At 37.8% G+C, this 14,154-nt stretch overlaps 1 pseudogene; it reads left to right on the top strand.

Annotated features, from left to right (window-relative positions):
• The first annotated feature begins 10,898 nt into the window (after window positions 1-10,898).
• LOC132301893 (small nucleolar RNA R71) lies at window positions 10,899-10,997 on the top strand (annotated as a pseudogene).
• The last annotated feature ends 3,157 nt before the right edge of the window (window positions 10,998-14,154 follow it).

The raw sequence follows: 14,154 nt of genomic DNA on the forward strand, positions 1-14,154 counted from the left end.
ATATGATGATCTAAAACCTTGGGAACCTTGGCTTTGCTTTAGAGGTGGAATGTACTTTCCTTGATAACCGCCTTGGGAAGGGTTTGAGCCCTCCCCTTGGTTTTTCCAAGAGAAATTTAGGTGATTCCTCCAACTAGGACTGTAATGATTTCCATAAGGATTGTTCCTTTGATTAGTAAAAACAGCGTTTGCTTGTTCATGATGCTCACTTTGCACATGTCCATGGGGACAATTGGAAGTAGAATGTAAAACACTTGGACAAGTCATACATATCTCATTAGATGCATGATGAGAATGGTTAGGGAAGGAAGATACTTGATTCGCCGAGTTTTGGTTGATCAAAAATTGATCAAACCTTTGAGATAATGATTTCATTTCAGCGGTAATTTCATTGGAGTGGTCGGCCTGATTTAAGCCAACACTCTTTCTACCATTAGAATTTCTACCATTCTTATAAGATAAAGTATGATGCAAGGAATTTTCACTCATGCTTTTATAAAGACACCACACGTCATCCTCATGCCTATCGATGTAAGAGCCACCCATGGAAGCATCAACCATGCTTTTGTAATTGTCCGATAAGCTTTCAAAGAAATATTGAACTAATTACCATTTGGGCATGTCATGATGTGGACACTTCCTAAGCAATTCATTAAAGCGTTCCCATACCTTATGAAATGTTTCTTCATCCCTATGTGAAATTTCTCGAATTGAGGTTCTCATGACATTGGTCTTAGAAATCGGATAGTACTTCTTCAAGAACTTTTGTTGCATTTCCGCCCAAGAAGTTATTGAAAAAGACATAAGATTGTTAAACCAATATTTTGCCTTATCTTTAAGGGTGAATGGAAAAAGTTTAAGCCTTAAGACCTCTTCCGGCATGTCCGTGTATTTTACGGTAGAACATACTTCAAGAAACTCATCCAAATGCTTATAAGGTTCTTCACTTGGAAGTCCATGATAATTAGGAAGCATTTGAATGGTTTATGGCTAGATTTCCTAGTGGTGTACTCTAAATGGTGGTAATTGATGCATGTGGCTGCATTATATTCATTAGGCACATAGTGATCTCTTAAAGTAAGGGGAGGATTAGCAATTGGAGGTGCAACATGGCACTTTGGTTACCTTGAATGATGGGAGGTGGTGGAGCATAGATTGGCCTTGGCATTCCCAATGGAACTTGTCCTTATTGTTGTGGCGGGTGAACATATGGCCTTGGCACGCCTAATTGAACTTACAAGTTATCATGATGCACATTGGGGTGGAGGATACCTTGTTGGTCTATGTGACTAAGGTCCTCCACATGGTCCTCATTGTGTCCTTCCGTTGATGAAATGGATTGACTAGAACTACTGCTTCCCCTAGGGTTTCGAACAATCGATTCAAGATGAAAATTTAAAGGGATAAGAGTGGGTCTCAATGATCTACGACCATACATGCACAATGCAATACAACAAACAATAACAACAAACACTTCCCCATCACAACAAATCAACATTCAACAAATTTCCTTCACATACAATGTTCTCATACTCCTATGCTTTAATAATAATATGCAAGAAAAGTAAATTGCCTCCACGCGGGCTCGCGATTTATCTAAGAATTGAAATACAAGCCTCCACGCGGGCCGATGATTTAACTAAGGGATGTGTAAAGAAAAGCTCAGAAAGGTCCTTTGGCACTTCAATTCCAAATTTTTAGCTTAGCTTAGCAATTTTTTTTTTTAGATTTTTAGCATTTTTCCTTTGCTTGCTTAGCTCCTTTGCTTGCTCCCTAGCTCAATGCTCCTTGTCAGTTAAGAACAAAAACAATAAGTAACAAAAACTGAAAATAAAGTAAAGACACGATCAAAAGAGTACTAATTCCTAATTGATTCCACAAATACGACGTTGCCAATCAATCAATCCCCGGCAACGGCGCCAAAAACTTGGTGTTGTCGGTCGTCGCACTCCAAAAGTTTATATACAATGTGGCCAAGTTTTACATTTAGAAATTTCCACTACTACCTTTCACTCTAAATATAGCTAGGGTGAGTAGGGATCATCCCAAGGGATTGAGTGTCGCACTAGGTTTAGGAATCAAAATTAAGGTTAGTAGGTCCAGTGATCAAAATAGTGGTTGGTTGGTTGAATTAAACTAGATGCAAATTCAACTAAGGCAAACAATAATGCAATAGAGAGAATAAAAGAGAGAGAGAGATCTTGGGGTTTAGAGATCACCACTAAGCATAGCCTTTCTACACTTTTAATGAGTGATTAATGAGGTGAAGAGCATGTATTGCAATATAGAGTATGTGTGGTTGTTTCAACAAGCATGGATGACAAATAAAGCATATATTGTCTAAACAACATGGTGGATAGCATAACATATCAAATTAAGCCATTAATCCTTTCTTTAAGCTCATAATCCAAACATATCACAAGGTTAGAGATACATGTTACTTGCTTTTCATAAGTATGGAACATCAACAACAAGCATGGATTGTCCTCCCATTTAACAACTACTCTACAACTAAGCTAATGACATAAAATTAAACTAATTAAACTAAGGGAGAGGTACAATCCATTAAGCAATGAGTATGAACCATCAAATAAACCACAAGAACATGACATTAAGCATTATGTCTTGACAATCTCTAGATCTATAGCATCAATAACACATAGACATGCATCAATAACACAAGAAATAGAGACAAACACATGAACATCTATTCTAGCATACATAGACATATGGATAGAATGAAATGATCAATTGGAAGCATTAAACCACATAAATCATTGAATAAACAAGATCTATATATATAAAAGTGTCAAGACATAAATCACAATACAAATCCCCTCAAAAATACATAAATCAAGAAGTAGAAAGCATGCTTAGGGCTAACTCTAGCCCCAAGAAGATGTCTAGCCACTCATGGACAAGCTCCATGGAAGAAATCTGCTCCTTGGTTGATGAAGAGTCTCCAATGGTGTCTTTAACCTCCTTATCTTCTTTGCTTCCTCCCTATGAGTTCTACAAGGTATGATATGATATTCTATGATGATATGATATAAAAAGTAATCGTTATCCTTATATAGGTAGGTCAAATGACACCCAAAATGAGCTGGGGTCGTACAGCAAATATTCCCCAATGATTGGATTAAGGGCAACTTTTGTGAGCTGGAAATTTAACTTTTTTGCACTAGAGGAAGTTTGATCGATCGAACCTTGGACTTGGATCGATGGAACAAGGCTGAGATCTGTCAAACTTAGGCTGGATCGATCTACGATGGTGGCACCTTTTTGGATAAAAACTAATCTAAGATATTTTGAAGATATTTTTGGGAAAAGGACAAAAGCAGTTGGTAGGGTGGTACAACTGGATAAGATTAATCATTTGAATAAGGACAAGAATATTCGATCAATCGGAGAAGGAAGTTGGATCGATCGAACTTTTTGAGATTTTTGAACAGGGACAAACATGGCTTAGATCCATCTTGAAGTGCTGAGATCGATGAAAGTTGGATCAATCGAAGTTTTCTTGAGATCGATCAAAGTTGCTGAAATTCCACCCTTTGCTTCCTTTTGCTCTATTTTGTTCCTTTCTTTGAATCATCCTAGAATTGCTTCAATTATGCTCTTATTTGGCTGAGTTAGCTTATTTTGGGGATAAGTACCTGAAAATGGAAATAACACAAAATCAATACAGAACGGTAAAATAAGATAGATAAAAGTTCTAGAATGCCTAAGCTTAAGTGGTTTAAATGCGCACTTTTCAGCGCTCATCACACCCCCAAACTTAAAATTTTCAGCGCTCATCATTACTAGTCCCTAGCAATGAACTAGAAAGTAAAGGAATGAAATGAACGACTATACAACTATGAACTAGAAAACAATAAATGGATAACGCCACTTTCGTAGGGAACACAATTGCACTTAGCATATGCAATAAGCCTTTTAAACCCCTAGGTTACCCCTAGTGGACGAGTGAAGTCTCATGAGGGTTTCCAAAAATGATACCCACAAACATTAAGCTCATTCTTTCAAAAGAAATACCAATATTGCAAACAAACATTGGGAGAAAATTAACTCAAGTATGCAATTTTTCAAACATTTCTAAGCAATCTCCCAAAATCTCAACATTAAGCAAGCATGTATGGTCCTCCCCACATCAAGACAATGATTATGCAAATCAAAACAACTCTAGAATCCTTTTTGAGTGGACCGGCATCAATTATGTTGTTATCTTAGCCAACTAAAGAAATGATCACATCCTTACCCTCAAACTAGCACACAAATCTAGTACCAATCATCAAGACAAAGAGTAGACCTTTTATTAAAGCTTTATTATTCTAGGTGCGCTTATTTTTTTCACTCGATTTTTTTTTTTTTTTTTTTTTTTTATTGGATCAAAGATAGAAACATGGTGTAATGTGTTGATCTATTAAGCTTTCTAGTGATCCATGAGGTCGAGCGTTAGGTCAATGACTCCCAAACCAGATGGCTTTAGGGCAGTAGGTGTACAAACACCCCTAAGGACTTACAAGCTCAAAGCAACTAGGCTACAAATCAAAACAACCTCCATCTAATCATTTCCCACTTCTCACCTTTTGGGAGAGGTCCTCGCTTTTTATTGCTTTTGCAACTTTTCTTTTTCTTTTTCTTTTTCTTTCTTTTTTTATTTTTAATTTTTTTTAATTTTTTTATATATATTCAATTTTTCACCTAGAGTTTGGGCCCTCCACCTTTTGGCGTGAGAAATTCAGTGCTTGATGAGGCTAGAATCCCGGCTATTTAGTGAAAAGGGGTTGTTATCTACCTTTATCAAGAATGAAAGTTTTCAATGCACTAGTAGTCCAATTGGGATATAACCAATTCAATAATCAACAAAGCATGTACCCCATAATTGAATACTAGTGTGTGCCTGTGCTAGTGTAGAATCCTAGAATGAATCTCAAAACAATCACAAAATCAGGATGATGTGGACCACAAGTGTAAGCAAGATATCAATTTTTCGAAAAATTTACTCCTAAATGGAATCCACAAGGCATACAAGGAGTATTGGACTCTCAAGTCAAGCAATTTTTAAATTTTAAGCAGTATAATCCTCAAAAGATCAAAATCATAGCTAAAATGGACTAATCATAGAAAATCTCTCAAATACACAAGTCATTCTCAAAATTTTGAATTTAAAAATAAACACTACAAAGCACCATTACCCCCAAACTCAAATGGCACAGTGTCCTCAAGGTGCAAAGAGAACAAAAGGAAAAAGTATACCAGTGCAATTACGGCAAAGAATGGCTGGGACTGAAGTATCCAAAATAGGTGGCATAGCCCCCCCAAGCTTAGGATTAACTGTGGTCCTGAAACTTGGCACTCGAATAAACTCATCAGATAACAAAAGGGATAATAACAGTGTATAGTGGACATGCAAGTGTAAATGAGATAGCAACTAAAAAATAGAGAGAGGTAAAAGGGTGGTCCTGAAAATTTTGGGCAGTACTTTCTCTCACTGAAGTCACTGGGATGCACCTAATGGAGTCAAACAGATAGCTATAAGAATATAAGAATATGACATCTATAAAGAAATATATATAAACAAAAATAAAGTATAGTATATCCAGTATTAGAGCCGACAAACACGGCTGCAAAAATAGTATAACAGTATCAAAAACATGATGAAATCACAGATATATAAAATAACAGGAGGAAAGGGATAGAGAGAACACGAAGAAGAGGTAGGACGGGTAGGTCGCACTCCGCGGATGTCTCTGGATAGATCACGAAATGCGGCCATGACATTCGTGTGGAGGGTAACAATATCAGCTCTGATGGAGACAGCATCCTCTCGGAAAGAGACCGTGTCAGCGCGGATAGATACGACAGTATCCTCCAAAGCATGGAGTCGCTCTCTGGAGCTGGGTGTCTGTACTGGAGCCTCAGGTGTGGCTGGATTGGGAGAATGATGATCCTGAGCCTGCTCCGTATTATGAATGGGTGATCCAACTGGAGAGTGCTACTCGGCGTCCTCGGCAGGCTACTTTAAATCAATATTCATGTGTACGGCAGCCGGATTGACTACTACGTCATCCCTGCCAGGTCTGCTGCTGCTACTGTTGCCTCCTCAGCCTCTAGCTCCTCTGCCGCCTTTACTACATCCTCTTATAATCTCTTGATAATAGCATTATAACTTTTATCCCAGTCCTTCATCAGGAAGTGACAGGATCCTCGCTCAAGGTGCTCCCGTGGATGGAAAGGATAGCGCTGGTCTAGTAGGATCTAGGTGATGAGGTGGCCAAATGGGAGAGACTTAGCCCTTTTAGGCCTCTCCTTACGAATGTGCTCATCATAGAGCTTCCTCATCACGCTCCAGATGAGCGCAGGGATAGACAACCAATGCCCTGTATAGAAAGCGTACAGAGCTGTCAAGTAGTCGCCTCTCCGCTGAATCTTATGGCTGGCCATGAAGACATTGCGGAACAAGAATGAGTCAAAGAACCACAGGTCAGCTGGCAAATAGGTGCGGGTGGCGAAGGTCTCGCTATCGGCTTAATGACCTGTGAGAAGAATGGCTATATCTGTATATGAAGGCCTATATAGCCTGGGATATGTCTCATGTAGCTCTGAAGGGCGGTCATGTGGATAATGGCATGATTTGGATAATGTGTCCACAATGATAGAAATTAGATGGCCATCAATGGAGGTCCTTAGCTCCGCCGTTTTACGCGGGGCAGGCCGGAGGTTCTGGAAGAACATCCGTACTAGCCTCGTGTATGTCGGGTATGTGACAGGGGCAAGAATGGCTGCAAGACCCCTCTACATATATCATCATAAGCTGATCGGGTAAGCACTGATCGGGAGATGAAATCTATATTGAAGACTGACTCATGTGCCACTGGAAGGTATGAGTATCTACGTAATGGCTGGTCTAACTCTTGGGCTGGTTGAGTTGGCCGTGGTGGCGGAGATGGTATGTGCTTGTGCTCAGCCTCAGCGTCACCGTGTGAAGGAGATGCGCCAGCATCAGAATGTAATCTGCTGTCAGAGTGGGGAGACTGTGTGGGCTCAGCCAGCTCCTCCTGTATAGGGTCTTAGGCATGAGATGGACCGGCCTCATCATCTAAACTCGGCCTGCCTCAGCGGTGATAGTGTCCGCGGGCTACAGTCTTGACCCGAGCCATGGCCTGTAAAATAATTGAAAACTTGCAAGGGAAGTTAGTGCCAGAATAAAGGATTTAAAGCACAAAATAGAATCATGTATGTCAAATAAGATAGACAAGACAGATAAATGACATGAGTCTATGGAAGTGACAAGATGTGAACATGCTAAACAGTATGAGTGTAAAATGCATCCAATGTGGAGAATCATAGGCATTGGGCATGAGTAAGATAGCATGGACACACGATAAGATGTATGGAGTGTGTATATGAAATCTATGAAGTTCGATCGATCACAAAAATTGTGAGATCGATGTCACATGATCGATCTGAGAAATTAAGTAAATAAGTTCGATCGATCTCACTAGATCGATCTGAGAAACATGTTCGATCGATCGAACTCTGCGAAGAACGTGGACAGTCAAAGATCTGTGACATGGATGGCACGGAGCCTTTACGAACATAGTCGTGAGCCCATCAACACAACATAGCTTCAATCTTATTCACCTAACGAGGCCCGTACTCCCAAAATCAAATTGAAAATAAAAAATCTAACCAAATATATGTAAACATATATACATATATATATATAAAAAGCTTCAAACTTCATCAATAGAAGTTTTTAACATTAAAAGAGCATGAATCTAACATTTAAAACATGGTTACATCATATTGAAGCTTGAAATCACAAATGAAGTCTCGGATCTTACCAAAAATGAGAGAGAAGAGCGGAGGTGCGAAGAAGTGATGAGATCCGAGATCCAAGAGGAGAGAGAGTGATTCGGGATGAGGGGAAATCGCTGGAGGTCTCGCTGGAGATGGAGAAGATTGGGTGCAGCGGCGATGAGGGATAGGGTTTTGAAGAGGGTTAGATCGATCTTGAAACCCTCGGTTTCATTTTTAAAAACTTCCCTAACCTGTTCGATCGATTGAACTGAGACCTCCGATCGATCGAACTGAAATGATCTCTCTTGGAATTTTTTTTTAAAAAAATAAATAGAAAAATTAAAAACTAAAAATTGAAGAAATAAAATAAAATAAAATACACAAAATATTTTTGGAATTTTAAAATTAAAAAGTCAAAACAAAGTCAAAGCAATGAGATGAAGAACAGAGATCGATCTGAACAACATGTTCGATCGATCTAACAGAGAACTAAAAATATACAGGTTTTTGGATTCATAAATTTTTCTAAGTGTTGGAACTCGAGATAGATCGAACTAAAAGTTTGGATCGATCTAAGGACTTATGATTGATCTGAGAACAAGTTTGAACGATGGACATAGAGGTGATTTGTATGCAGGTGAATGCAGGTAAAAAATTTTCTAAGTGTTGGATACAGGTCAAAGTTCGATCGATCGAACTCTCATTTGAGATCGATCGAACTTATGCAAAATGCTCAATTTCAATATAAAAGTGCATGCAGTCCTAATCACAGTTCGAAGCAATGCATATGAACCAAAAACAAGTATCTAAACTTCGCAAGAATTGAAATTAAAGATAGAAATGAGGGAGGAATAGGGTTTCAACACCCTACGAAATGTTGTGCTAGTCTTTAACGTCTCTAACAAGACATTGAGCTCTTTTAGCCCAGATTGAACATCTTATAGTGCATCCCCTCCTCAATGGGGTGATGAGTGTTTTGAACTCCAACCAACAAATGGTTTTTTAAGGAACTTGTTGGATTAAGCTCAAAAGACGTTTTCGATCCTTGGTCAATGCAATCTTTGGGCTTCCATGCCCTTTCAAAACAAGATTTTAAAATAACTTTCTTTGGTCTCAAGGTTGAAGATGGACTTTTTGAAACTTTGGTCTCACACAAAAACTCAATTCCTTCACTTTTAAGGTCATAACATTTTGTAACAACATTAATCTCTTCATAGTTGTCAAATGAGTTGGGGGTTGGATTAAAAATATTCAACTTTAACTTCATGTGGCCAAATGAGATCTTCATTATCCCTGTCCTACAATTGATGTTGGCATTCGCGGTTGCCAAGAAAGGATGGCCAAGGATAACGGGAATTTGGCTCGTAGGATTTGGGACCGGTTCCATGTCAATGACAACGAAATCAACGGGAAAGAAGAAATTATCAATTTTAATCAATATGTCCTCGATGATACCCCTAAGCATTTTGATTGATCGGTCGGTAAGTTGTAAAACTACCGATGTTGGTTTTAAGTCTCCTAAGCATAATTTAACATAAACTGAGTATGGAAGAAGGTTAACACTAGCTCCTAGATCAAGAAGAGCCCGATTAATGATATGATCACCAATGATGCATGAAGTAGTAGGTGAACTGGGGTCCTTAAACTTGGGGAGAGTGTTATGCTGTAAAATTGAACGAACTTGTTCGGTTAAGACCACTTTTCTAGGTGCTTGGCCTTTGTTCTTCCTCTTTTGGGTGCACAAGTCTTTCAAGAATTTGGCATAAGTCGGAATTTGCTTGATTGCATCCAAAAGTGGAAGATTGACTTTCACTTGCCTAAACACGTCCATGATTTCATTGACTTTGGCCTTTTGCTTGTCATTTGAAATGGATCCTTTTAAGGCATCCGGAAATGGAGCTTTTGGTTCAAAAACCTTTTCAAAATTTTTCTTTGGAGTCACTTCAACACAAGAAGTTTTCAAATCATTTTGCACGTCTTTCTTTTCAAAATTAATTTTCAAATCACTTTTCAACACATTCTCATTTATATGGTCATGCACATGCAATGAAGGAGGAATATGATATGAAACGGGACGGGTGTCAACTTGTGGTTGCACCGGTTCACTCTCTTCATTGGACATACCCATTTGATTATCCACAATCTTTCCACTTCTCAAGGTAGTCACTGCATTGACATGCTCTATTATGTAACCTTCCGATGAGGAATGAGTTTCCACAATACATTGTTGCTTTTGTGGGGGCATTCAAAGGCATTTTTCCTTTCTCTCTTGGATTCAAAGTACTAGCTATTTGCCCTACTTGGGTTTCTAGCTTAGCAATGGATTGAGAGTAAGAATGAAACAATTGTGTATTTGCCTCTAAAGTGCCCAAAGCTGTCAAAACTTTCTCTTCAAAAGCTGGACTTCTAACATTTCCTTGGGAATATGATGGTTGATTAGGAAAATGAGTTGAAAATTGGTTTCCTTGTGATTGATATGATGATCTAAAACCTTGGGAACCTTGGCTTTACTTTAGAGGTGGAAAGTACTTCCTTGAAAACTGCCTTGGGAAGGGTTTGTGCCCTCCCCTTGGTTTTTCTAAGAGAAATTTGGGTGATTCCTCCAACTAGGATTGTAATGATTTCCATAAGGATTGTTCCCTTAATTAGTAAAAACAGCATTTGCTTGTTCATGATGCTCACTTTGTACATGTCCATGGGGACAATTGGAAGTAGAATGTAAAACACTTGAACAAGTTATACATGTCTCATTAGATGCATGATGAGAATGGTTAGGGAAGAAAGATACTTGATTCGCCAAGTTTTGGTTGATCAAAAATTGATCAAACCTTTGAGATAATGATTTCATTTCAGCGGCAATTTCATTAGAGTGGTCGACTTGATGTAAGCCAACACTCTTTCTACCATTAGTATTTCTACCATTCTTCGAAGATAAAGTACGATGCAAGGAATTTTCACTCATGCTCTCATAAAGACGCCACACGTCATCCTCATGCCTATCGATGTAAGAGCCACCCATGGAAGCATCAACCATGCCTTTGTAATTGTCCGATAAGCTCTCAAAGAAATATTGAACTAATTGCCATTTGGGCATGTCATGATGTGGACACTTCCTAAGCAATTCATTAAATCATTCCCATGCCTCATAAAATGTTTCTCCATCCCTATATGAAAATTCTCGAATTGAGGTTCTCATGGCATTGGTCTTAGAAATCGGATAATACTTCTTCAAGAACTTTTGTTGCATTTCCACCCAAGAAGTTATTGAAAAAGGCATAAGATTGTTAAACCAATATTTTGCCTTATCTTTAAGGGTGAATGGAAAAAGTTTAAGCCTTAAGACCTCTCTCGGCATGTCCGTGTATTTTACGGTGGAACATACTTCAAGAAACTCATCTAAATGCTTGTAAGATTCTTCACTTGGAAGTCCATGATAATTAGGAAGCATTTGAATGGTTTGTGCCTTGATTTCATAGTGGTGTACTCTAAATGGTGGTAATTGAATGCATGTGGGTGCATTATATTCATTAGGCATATAGTGATCTCTTAAAGCAAGGGGAGGATTAGCAATTGGAGGTGCAACATAAGCACCTTGGTTACCTTGAATGATGGGAGGTGGTGGAGCATATATTGGCCTTGGCATTCCCAATGGAACTTGGCCTTGTTGTTATGGTAGGTGAACATATGGCATTGGCATGCCTAATGGAACTTGCATGTTATCATGATGCACATTGGGGTAGAGGATACCTTGTTAGTCTATGTGACCAAGGTCCTCCGCATGGTCCTCATTGTGTCCTTCCATTGATGAAATGGATTGACTAGAACTACCTCTTCCCCTATGGTTTCGAACAATCAATTTAAGATGAAAATTTAAAGGGACAAGAGTGGGTCTCAATGATCTACGACCATGCATGCACAATGCAACACAACAAGCAATAACAACAAACACTTCACCTTCACAACAAATCAACAATCAACAAATGTAATGACCCGGTCATTTTCCTTCCTTTACATTTTCAGCAAATTTCTTTTTTCATCTTTTTTCCTATTTTGTCCTTTAGTTATTTTTCATTTTTCCTTGCATAACCTCTCTTTTTGTGCTCGGATTTGATTCTAACTTTGCATACATCCATGATATTTGAATACTGTGATATCTACATTTGCACTTTTCTAGAAAAACATGTTAAATGTTTACTTTCTTTGTAAAGGGCGTAGATGAATAACTTTTGGTAATTCCTTAAACTTGAGGGGTTTTGTGTAATTAAGTAAAGTAATTATTTTTTGTCTTAGGGACCATTTTTTAATTTAATTTGGAAGATATTTTCAAAAAGGACCTTTTTGCAATTTTTGAAAATGTGAGAAGTGTCGCATTCCTAAGGTGCCACTTGTTGGCTTGGTTGTGAAACTACTTGGAGCCATTATCCCTTGACACATGGAGGGTAGAGATTCACCCATTTGTTGGCCTAGGATTGGAGCACATGTTGGCTTATATTCATGGCAAGTGTAAGCACAAGATTAAGTCTTGCAAGTGTATGTGTGAGAAGTAGTGCAAGAGCACCTAGTGAGTGGAGAAGCCCACCACCTTATTTAACTTAAGGTTTGTATTTCTTCTTGGATATTTCATCTTTTCCTCTCAAACCCTAACTTGACCACCATTAGAGCAAAGCTTGAGTCATGGTTTAAAGCTTTATTTTGGTGCCCTTCCATTTGCCTCAGATCATTGAGCTTGGAATACAAAAGCCTTGCCTCATCACCATCTTCATAACCCTAGAAGGAAAACTTGAAATTCCTTTGCTTTCCTTGGATTCAAGAGGAACGATCCTCTTGTGAGGTAGGGGGTGTTTTAAATTATGTCTTAATGTTTTATATGTTGTAATATTTTGATACAAATGGATTATATGTCTCTAATCTAAATTTTCAAGTTGATAGTTAATGGTATCTTGCATGAAACTTAGCTAGGACATGATTTTTGGAAAGGCCATGACTTGATTCATAACTTATGTTAATTTGAGGTCATTTAGGGTTGTTTAAAAATCTAGAGGGATTAATGAATTAATTTAATTAATTTTCATTTGTATGTTCTTATGACTTAAATTAGGTTTTGAAGTGATTTATATAATGACCATGATATGTACTACAACATATATTAAATTGAGCATGTTTGGATGAGAAGTGAAATCTAGGGAAATTAGTTGTTTTATTTAATTAATTTCTTTCCTTGTTGTTTTAGTGAATGAGTATGTATCCTATGTTGATTGCATGTTTAAATTATGATTTTAAACTTCTATCATACTTGTGAGGCTACGTTCTTGTTGTTGAATGATATTGTTATAAATAGTGACAAATTGTATAATGATTATTCAATATTCTTCGTGCCATTGTAGTTGAGAACTTAGGGCATGTATTGTGTTTCCAAAATTGGTTTGTGCATGGTTGATGGCTTTACATTGTATATATATATGTTATGTTGATACATATATGTTGTTGCACAAAATGTTGATTTTGGAAACTTGGGGATATCGTTGTTATGACTACGGCTAGGGCATGGTTCTAGTACGGGGGAAAGTCCCTCTACAAGTCTAGTGTGCACATAGGGAGGTTACCCATGGGGTAGTAAACCTAAAGTAACCACATTGTCGGTTTGATCTGGCGTGACGTCCAAGTATCCACTTTGGTTTGATTTCGCATTTAAATTCCAAATTTGATAACTATGTGATATTGCATCTCATTGTGCCATGTGAAAAGTTTTAATGTCATTTTAATTGCATGTACTAAATCCTATTGAATTGTAAACTTTGAAATAAGTTAAAACTTATATATATACATTCCCTATGAATAAACTTGTTAGACTTATTTATTCACCCCATAGTTACTGGGTTTGCAGGTAAAGAAGCTTTGTTGTGGGATACACAACACTCTTAGACATGCTAGAAGTCTTGAAGTATTTTGATGACATTGAATATGCACATGTTAGCATATCATGTTTACTTTTGTTTATTTTGACAAAACTTGTACTTATTGTCTAAGTCATGTAATGTTCACTTAAGTGCACCTTTTGACACTCTTTTGATATGTATGTAATGAGGCCAATGGCCAAAGATACTTTTATGCCATGTATATTATTTCATCTTAATAGTTTGTATGTGGAATTTAAGGCATTTCATCTATTGAAGGGTCATATTTTGCATATGACATGCCATGAGGCCGTAGGCCATCCTAGCGAGTCTAAATCATCATTTTACACATGCGTGCATGTTTATATCTTACAAAATACATTAATTCCAAATTTTGAACTATTTTTGGAGGATTTTATGAATTTTCATGAAAAATTCATGCATTGGGCTTCAT

This window comes from Cornus florida, unplaced genomic scaffold, assembly GCF_030987335.1.
Source record: "Cornus florida cultivar Cherokee Brave unplaced genomic scaffold, ASM3098733v1 CherokeeBrave_3.0.0_Hap2_Chr03, whole genome shotgun sequence".
NCBI lineage: Eukaryota > Viridiplantae > Streptophyta > Magnoliopsida > Cornales > Cornaceae > Cornus > Cornus florida.